The 10000-nt window shown below is 35.1% G+C and overlaps 2 long non-coding RNA genes across 2 annotated transcripts in view; one reads left to right on the forward strand and one right to left on the reverse strand.

The window, feature by feature from the left end:
• Positions 1 to 10000, reverse strand: part of LOC137621667 (uncharacterized) — a 213440-nt gene that overhangs the window by 100500 nt on the left and 102940 nt on the right. The gene's annotated exons all lie outside the window — the stretch shown is intronic.
• LOC137622098 (uncharacterized) lies at positions 6178 to 7023 on the forward strand. The gene is made up of 3 exons (XR_011040361.1): positions 6178 to 6251; positions 6521 to 6609; positions 6932 to 7023. It is a non-coding gene; the product is annotated as an uncharacterized lncRNA (long non-coding RNA).

Below are 10000 nucleotides of genomic sequence, written 5' to 3' on the forward strand. Positions count from 1 at the left end.
TGAATATTTAGCCATTTCATCACATTCACATTCACACAATGCCCAGTTTTTGCGCTATTGCTGGCTGTGGGAATCGAGGACGAAGAGATGACAAGAGTTTCTACCGCATACCGGCAGTTATTCAGAATCAGGACAAAGATACAGAGGAATTATCCAAGCGCAGACGTGACTTGTGGTTGACCAGAATGTCACGGGCTGATCTACGTGAATCCTCACTACCCTACGCATGTATTTGTTCTGATCATTTCATATCAGGTCAGTCTCGGCTAGGCCCTAAAAGTATAATTTTTCCTGTGTAAACATGCTATATCCGATCGCATAGGTGACTTCACAAGTATCATCGTCAGTTCAGTGTGTAGTGTGTGTGGGGGAGGGGGCATCTCAATTTTTAAACATCAAAGGGGCATCTCAGATTTTCAAAACAAAAATTAAAAGCGCCCATATTGGCTATATTAACAAAGGCTACTTACCTAGGTCTCTATTTCGTCAAGGTGCTCATGCCTATATATAATTAAGTTTTTATTTATATTTATTTTAATTTGTGTATTAAATTGTGTAGACATACAGGCCTATGTGATGAATAAACATTGATTATAAATAATAATAATATCTGAAAGCTGGTTTAACCCAATGGGGTCTTCAGCTTAAATATGAAACATTGAAAAAATAATTAAACTTGGGCATTTAATTGCAAGGAGGCAAAACGATCATCCAAGAGCATTACAATAGAGTTTGTCCATCATGTGTTTATATGTATATAAGAAATTATAGCATTTGTAACCAAACATAAACACAATGGTTAGGCATGAACTGATAAAGATTTGACATTATAATGCAAAACTTTTACATACATTTTGACAATCAAAAATTATAATACACAAGGTTAGGTTAAATGATCAATATTAGCTTTATAATTATAAACACTCTCTTCATTGGCCCAGTCTTTATCTAATTTTGGACTTAAAAGCATTAAAGGGAAAAACCACGAATTCTAGAAGCAGATTATTCAACGGAAATGTATGCCCACTCAAGTTCTGGGTTGGCCGACAGTACCAAGTAGTTCACCATATCAATGTATGAAATATTGGGAAAATCCTCAATATTTTGACTGAATGAATTCTGCATCTGGTATGGATCTAGGCCATCAATTAGATAGAGTTTCTGCTTGTAAAAACGCTTATCATCACCCGACAATTGTTTGACAAAGTCGCTCTCATTGTCCATATTCGCTGTAGCAGCTGCCATGTTTTCGCTTTGTATGTGCTCCAGCATGGCCGCCGGCGATTCCCAGTGACGTCATTGAAAGGACTCTATACCTTCAAGTTGTACAAAGAGAGAGAGAGAGAGAGAGAGAGAGAGAGAGAGAGAGAGAGAAATGATATACCTTCAAGAGAGAGAGAGAGAGAGAGAGAGAGAGAGAGAGAGAGAGAGAGTGAAATGATTTACCTTCAAGAGAGAGAGTGAGAGAGAGTGAAACGATATACCTTCAAGTTGTAAAGAGAGAGAGAGAGAGAGAGAGAGAGAGAGAGAGACGACATACCTTGAAGTTGTACAAAGAATAAGAGAAATCGGCTCACCTAACAGCCAAGCAAAATGGTATGATCTGGAAATACGTTGTTGAGAAGTGTTTTCTTTGACATTTTAACTTCCAAACGAATTAAGGGGAAGAATTTTCAAAATTTCAGACTTCAAAGTAACTCATCAACCCATATGGTATCACATTGAGAGCTACAGTTATCAAGTTTTATTCCAACTGTGACCAGACTGTTGAGCCGGTGAAACTTCCGAAGCTGTAACTTGTTGAAAATGCTTTTCTGTTGAACAGGTTGACGTAAGTCGAATTCCATAGTTTATGTATGTCTCAGTATCTAACTTTATTACTGATCTTAATATACTTTATAATTTTTTTTTTTATCCCATTTTTAGTTTATTAATTGCTCCTCTACTCCGTTTCCGCAATGGGCTGTTTTTCTTATAGGAGCATTCTGTTTTGTTTTTTTTTTTCTTTTTCTTTTTTTATTAGGGTTGTAGTTTGGTTGGTAATAATAACAGCAATAATGATAACAACATCGATTGGAATTTTCCAAACAACATAAGACGTCTTAAGCCGGCCAAACATGTAGAGGACTGGCCGTACGGCGTACGGTTTGTCCTGTTGGACTGGAGCGGCGCTCCTGTCTGTGAAAAATGGCCACACGCTACGGACTAGCCTGTATAGTTCGAGAGGATTGGGCACCCAGGATTATGCCTACATGGTTACTTTATTTATTTATTTATTTTAGGTACTTGTTAACCAAATCTGGTACATAACGGGGTATCAAGTACAATTGGTAGCCTTCATCTGATTTTGAAAAGACCAAATTTGGGTACTTTTTACTCCCTTTATTTTTTACTTAATATAAATCTATGAGATCTGACTTGAAATAATATGAAGGAACGTGATAGGCATTCTCTGTCGGCTTCTACCAGGAGATGATTTGTCTTAATGTACTTATTTCTCTTGAATTTGGTTAAAAAGTACCAAATATGTAACCTGTAACCGAAATTTGGTTAAAACGTACACCCCCCCCCCCCCCCCAAAAAAAAAAATGGAACCATGTATAACCAACAAGGAGCTTCCAGGATCAGGCCTACGTGGTTCCGTTTTTTTTTTTCTTCGTCTTTCTTTTTTTTAGGTGGGGGGGGGGGGATTTTTTAACCAAATTTCGACAACAGGTTACGTATTTGGTACCTTTTAACCAAATTTGGTAGATTACGAGGTTTCAATCACAATTGGTACAATTAATTTTGAAAATGCCAAATTTTGGTACTCTTTAATTCTTTATTTTATTTTTCTTAATATAAATTTATGAAATCTGATTGTAGATAATATGAAGGAACGGGATAGGCATTCTCTATCGGCTACGGTGCGAATGTACTCATAGGGGAAATATACTAAAAGAATTTTTCGAGCTTTCTGGAGATTATCACATGCTAATGGACTCCTATACTTTTAATTAGGCATACTTGATTTCGCGTTAATCTATAGACATTTGAAAAGGATTGTGTTTATGTACAGAGAAAATGTGGCCGAGATATACATAGGTTACAAAAAATAGAATGATCGCCAACTTCTTAATCTATCATATATCCATATTTTAGATTCTCGTTATTATTTTTCTCTATTAAGAAGAGAAAATATTGTTCTGGTTTATCATTTCGAATTGACTAAACTCTGGAATACCATAGTTTAGATACTATAAGCCTAAGAGCTCCAACCGAGGAAAGTAACCTAGTGGGGAAAGGAAATAGAAAAACTAAAAGAAGTAATAAACAATTCAGATAACATATCTTAAGAACATTAAAAGAGACATTCTGTAAAATTATTAACAAGCTGAAGGACATAAAGTGTTAGAAGCATACATATCAATTAGAAGAAAATTAACACTACTAAGAGAAAAAATTCTGAATAAATTTTAAAAGTATCTCTAAAACATGATGTTTGATTCTGTGGGTCGCATCTTAGGAGATAGGTCGGATTAAAAAATTGTTTCATTACAGTACTAAGTCAAAATATTGTGAAATGTAATCAGTTTATCATTATTTTAGAAAAAAAAAAAAGAACTCCGATCAAGGGACAAAGTATGGTCGTATAATGATACTGAACGTGTCAAAATATAGTCCGTCCCCACACACACACAAGATCAACTGACCAGGCTGGCCAGTCTGGTCAACTGGCCAGGCTGGCCTGACTGGTCAAACATGCTGAAAGAATGAGAGGACAAACCCGGTTTGGGTTTGTCCTGTTTAACCCCCCCCCCCCCCTCATACACGTTAAGGTTTGGCCGGTTGGTGCCAATCGTTGTCATATCAGCGCGCTAGCCCCTCTGCGTATATGGCCTGCTTTAAACCTTTCGGAGTACCGACTGAGACAGCATTCGAACTTTCACAATCACTGACATGGGCATGAACATTCCCCAGTGCTAATAAAGGTAGTAGGTTGGCCAGTGCACCAGCCACCCGTTGAGATACTACAGCTAGAGTTATTTGGGCCTTTGACTGGTCAGGCAGTATTACATTGGACCCGTCTCTCTGGTTACGGCTCATTTTGTGTATGCCTACACATTCACCTAATAGCGTGGCCTATTATTATTATTATTATTATTATTATTAAGCTACAATCCTAACTGGAAGAGCAGGATGCTATAAGCCCAGGGGCTCCAACAAGGAAAATAGCCCAGTGAGGAAAGGAAACACGTAAAAGTAAGATACTTTAAAAACAGTAAGTTTAAAACGAATATTTGATTTATAAACTATAAAAACTTTAACAAAACAAGAGGAAGATAAATAAGATAGAATAGTGTGCCCGAGTGTACCCTCAAGCAAGAGAACTCTAACCCAAGACAGTGAAAGACCATGGTACAGAGGCTATGTCACTACCCAAGATTAGAGAACAATGGTTTGATTTTGGAGTGTCCTTCTCCTAGAAGAGCTGCTTATCATAGCTAATGAGTCTCTTCTACCATCGTATTTCGTTTCCTGTTTATATATATATATATATATATATATATATATATATATATATATATATATATATATATATATAGTTTATACAGTCAGTATATGGAAGATCTAATTCAATATTGTTATCATTCTTAAAATATTTTAATTTGATAGCATATTACTTCTCATGTAGTTTATTTCTTTGCTTCCTTTCCTTACTGGGCTATTTTTCCCTGGTGGAGCCCTTGGGCATATAGCATCTTGCTTTTCCAACTAAGGTTATAACTTAGGTTGTAATAATAATAATAATAAAGAACAAAGAGAGCTTGAATTGTCCCAACCACTACTCGAATCATACACCATAACTGCAATGACCCGTCTCTTTATTCTTCAGCTTCTCTTGGCATGCTTAATTGAAATGTCACCTAGCGGGGAAATCATTTAGATCAAATGAAACAAGCTTGCGAGAAAAGTCTCGAAGGCATTTTAGTAGTTGATCAGGCAAATCCGAACATGTAAGAGGTAGCTTGCCTATCCCCTATTTTAGTCTTTATATTCAGTGAGTTATTATTCACAATTTTCTTCTGCCTCTAAATAATTATTTCAAAATTTTGGCTTGTTTATTTTTCGATATAGTTCTATATTTACTCTTGGTTGCATTATTTTTTTCTCCGATAGCAATTATCCATTTCTCTTCCTAAACTAGGTTGCGTAAAGAACTAAGAGTTTGGTCTTTTCGAAAAAAGGAAAATTGAACACCAGGTTAATGTCAAGCTCTATTAATACTTTATAGTTAGATCAATCTCACCACACAATTCCGTGAACAAATAAAAACCTAAGCCGTTTCAAAAACACTAGAATGCCTTTGTGCAAAATTATATCATTTCCATCTGGTAATTACCTATGAATGTGTAATAAACTCTACCAATTACATCTGTCTAAAAACGGTGCACAAAGTGAGTCAAAGCAAGAGCAGACACCACTCCACGCCACTACAGTACAGACAGTACTAGACTATCTGCGGTCGAGGTGAGATACGGCAGTCTTGTGCACCTTGATGGTTCTTAATGGTTCTTAGTACTTATTTTTGTTAGAATTTAGATAGCTCTCTTCATATAGATTTCGTTAGTTTTGTAAGAGTCGCGAGATGAAGAATATTCTTTATGAGTAGAAGATACCAAACCACTGTCCTCTGCAATGGCAGTGCTAACTTTTAATCCTATTTCAAATCAGGTCACATTAACTTTCTTGATTTCGTTTTTTATACCGTTTTTATTTCCATCTGGGCATATTTAAACGATGCTTAAAATGTTAGTTAGAATTGTTTGCTTTTTTATGCCGTAACAATGGAACGAACAAAATTATTTAGCGCAGCCTACTTACGACAGAATTATTTGTTGAACACAGGCAAGGATGACTCCACTCTCAGAAAACCAGAGAACAAAATTATTTTCCTTCCATCTCTGAAATATCCAATTAAAAGAACCTATTACATAGATATCGATGGTTTCGAATATAAACCAAATTAAAGATGCATGGCAATAATGAAAAAAAAATATGCCGTATAAATTAGGTTACGAAACCTCAACAAGCAATATTGATTCTTAGGAAGTTTTTCTCGACCAATCTTTAGCCAACGCAGACTTTTGGAGATTTTCGCAGACTTAAATCTGTATTCTTTTCCATCATTGCAGAGAAGAAGAATTGTGGATATGGCTGACGAACTGAGTACCAAGAGAGAGGGCTGCGTTCCTGTGGCTGTTGGCTATGTGAGTCTTGTCCTTTTAATCTGGGCTACGGATAGGATGGGCGGACTGAGAATAACAAATATTATATTACAGTACAGCATATATGTACTGTATGCATACGTACACTACGGTGTATATATATATATATATATATATATATATATATATATATATATATATATAATTATATATATATATATATATATATATATATATATATATATATATATATATATATATATATAATGTGTGACAATGTTAAACTTACAAGACTTCTTTTTTTTCGACAGTGGCCCCCGTTCGTCGAAGGGACCTTTCCGAATTTTACTGGTCCCCTTATCGAGCTGTTCATGGTCATTCAAAAACGACTTGCCTTTTGGTAAGCTCATTTATGAGATCAGACTTATATTTGCAGTTATCATTAATATAATAGGAGTAAAATCAAAATAAATTCGTTATTCTTTTATATGTACAGAATGAGACGAAATTGAAAAGTCACACCAGGATTTTCCACAAAATGAATGTTTATTTTCTGCTTTTCCACAAAAGGTTAGCGTAATATAAATAATTTCAAAACCCAAGTTAGAATTTTAACAAGATATTCAATTTTCTGCTTTGACTGTGGAAGCAAAGTTTAAGATTTGCGTTTTAGTTTCTCCTCCATCATCGGACTAAAATAGAATGTTCATCTCCTCTTTCAGCTACGAATACAAACTGAACTACTTCTGGGGAACTGAACAACCCAATGGAACTTGGACTGGAATGATGGGAATGTTGCAGAGCAAGGTATGTTACACACGTCCAGAAGCATTCCCTTTAAACAGGAATTTCTATCGGGGGTCTCTCAGTTGCAACGTAGTAGTAGTAATATTGGTAGTGATATATGTCACCGTAAACTATAGTCTTTTTTTTTTCTTTTTTTTCTTTTTTTTTTTATGCAAGGCAGATTTGCACCGACTTCCAGCGGTGCCCCTTTAGCTCTGAAAAGTTTCCTGATCGCTGATTGGTTGGACAAGATAATTCTAAACAATCAGCGATCAGGAAACTTTTCCAGGCTAAAAGGGCACCGCTGTGAGTCGGTGCAAATGCACCTCATTAAAAGAAATTGACTATAGTGGTACTATAATGGCAGTCCTTGTACTGTCGATAAACGGACGAATTAAAAAGTAAATGAAGCATTAACCGGATGTCAGTTATACATTCATGAAGTTCTTATTTTTTCAAAGACATTCAGATTCGATTGTGAAAATAAAAAAAAAACAATGAAAAGTAACAATATACAAAAATACATGAAACAAACTTGGTTGTAAAAGTGTTGGGAGGAAAAATGGCCCAGAAACCCAAAATGAATCAAAATTACATCCAATGAAAAATTATTTTTTGTTACCAGGAGGCCGAAGTAGCCATTGGACCCATCGGAGTGACTTATGACAGATACAAAGCAGCCGAGTTCAGCGATGCCATCTTCGTAACTGACCAGACCATCTTGTATAAGAGGCCTCAACTCGAGCCTGATTTGATGGGCTTTGTAAAACCCTTTACCCTGCTGGTGTGTATACGTCTCTCTCTCTCTCTCTCTCTCTCTCTCTCTCTCTCTCTCTCTCTCTCTCTCTCTCACCGTATAAAAACCGTATTACATTTTCGAGTAGACCTACACCTTTTCCTAAGCATACACTACATTCTCTTTTCATACAGTTCCATTTATATCGCAAGCATCGAAATTGCATGAGACAAATAATGACAAATGGATAAAAAAAAAAAAAAAAAAAAATTTAGAGCTTCGCATGTATCTAAAAATGACAAAAGTAAAGTTTGTAAGATATTCTTGTCTCGTGCAGGTCTGGTTGGGCGTTCTCGCTACTCTGATCTTGGTCACCTCAGCTGCTCTCGTTACCATCAACTTGGCACCAGACAGGTGAGATTTCAAGGACGAGCTGTGCTACTGCACTGTGCGATTTGAGAATGTGTCGTTTTGCATGTCCCACTGAAGCTAAGGATTTTCTGAATATGTTAAACCACCAAAGACAGATCAATCAAAAAGTATCAATCTCCCGTGGCTTTAGTGTCAGTATTAATGTGTGATGTATGTGAAATTTGTTTCATCACCATTATCTCCTCCTACGCCTAAAGACGCAAAGGGCCTCGGTTAGATTTTGCCAGTCGTCTCTCTATCTTCAGCTTTTAATTCAATACACACACATACATACATACATTGCACACACACACACATGTATATATATATATATATATATATATATATATATATATATACATATATATATATATATATATATATATATATATGCAAATTATTACATCATTGTCCCGTGTCTGGGAACTAAAATATAATATCATATTATATATTATGGCTGGCAAGCTACATAACTTTTTGAGTTCCAAGCTCACCTGTTTGTTTTTACATTAAATCTGTTACACTTGAAAATATTAATACCCGAGCTCCAAAGACAGCCATATATAAAAACACTGAATATCCAAAGGTCTAAGTTCCCTCAAAACAAAACTGGGTAATTATTATTAAGAATTATTCAAAACCACCTCTTACTTCGATTCTTTAACTGGGATAGGAGAGTACTGAAATAAACACTGGTGATTGAAATAATACACACTTTAAAAAATAAATATATTCTATAAAAATTACAACACTTTGAAAGAATTTACATAAAAAAAAATAAATCATTCGAAATATTAAGTCTGAACAAAACTTAGACTAAGAAAAAAGAAATGTTACACTGACAATTATATAAACACTTGACTCGAAATATTAAATCTGGATAAAACCTTAGGCTAAGACAAAAGAAATTTTACACTTTGAGAATTATATAATCACTTGTTTCGCTTGAAATTAAATTTTTCACAATTACTTAGACTTCATAACTTATGAAAATAGTTAACCAGATAACGTTTCAAATACCTTTCACGTTACTGCAGGGCCAGTTACAAAAACTTTGAGATTTCACTTCATTGAACACTTTTAAAACATTACACCGATCTAGTATGAGAAGCGTGTGTGAGAGAGAGAGGGGGATGGATTATGACTTGAGGCTGGAATTCTCTATCTGATCTATGCAGCCCTGGGGTAACTTTTATATGAAATTAGCTACTTCCAGATTATTCCAAATAGATTATTCTTGTGGCTTGGGGACCGGCACCTAGTGACGGCAGAGTTATCAACTAGAGGAATTTTCAGGGGGACGAACCTTGGTTTCAGGCAACTCTCTCTCTCAGCTGCTCCGCCCACCCACCATTCTCGAAAATAAAAAAAAAAAGATAAAATCTAACACTGGGGTTTTTGAGAACTTTCCAAAACATGTGGCAAATATAAGAATTGTGTATTTTCTCACAAACATGACGCAATACCTCATAGAAATATAAAAAGATTTACATAAGCCCTTGTTCATATCTCGTATGGATCACATAGCACTCTTAACTGTACAGCTTTCATAGGACTTCGTAACAAAATAGGTGAAATAAAAAGTTAATTCTTAAAAATAACGTAAATTTACATAAACTGACTCGAATGAAGAATACAATGAAATTAACGACGAAAATCTTACGTAATTTATATACAAAACTTATATCTACGTGATCGGAACTCACTTTACGGGCTAGTTATTCGCCTTTTAAATAAACAAATGAAATACATAAATAAAATATGTGAAGGGATTATTTACTCTATGCTAGACCAGCTTTGTAAGAATATATATATATATATATATATATATATATATATATATATATATATATATATA

Source organism: Palaemon carinicauda, chromosome 28, assembly GCF_036898095.1.
Source record: "Palaemon carinicauda isolate YSFRI2023 chromosome 28, ASM3689809v2, whole genome shotgun sequence".
In the NCBI taxonomy this organism is placed as follows: Eukaryota; Metazoa; Arthropoda; class Malacostraca; order Decapoda; family Palaemonidae; genus Palaemon; species Palaemon carinicauda.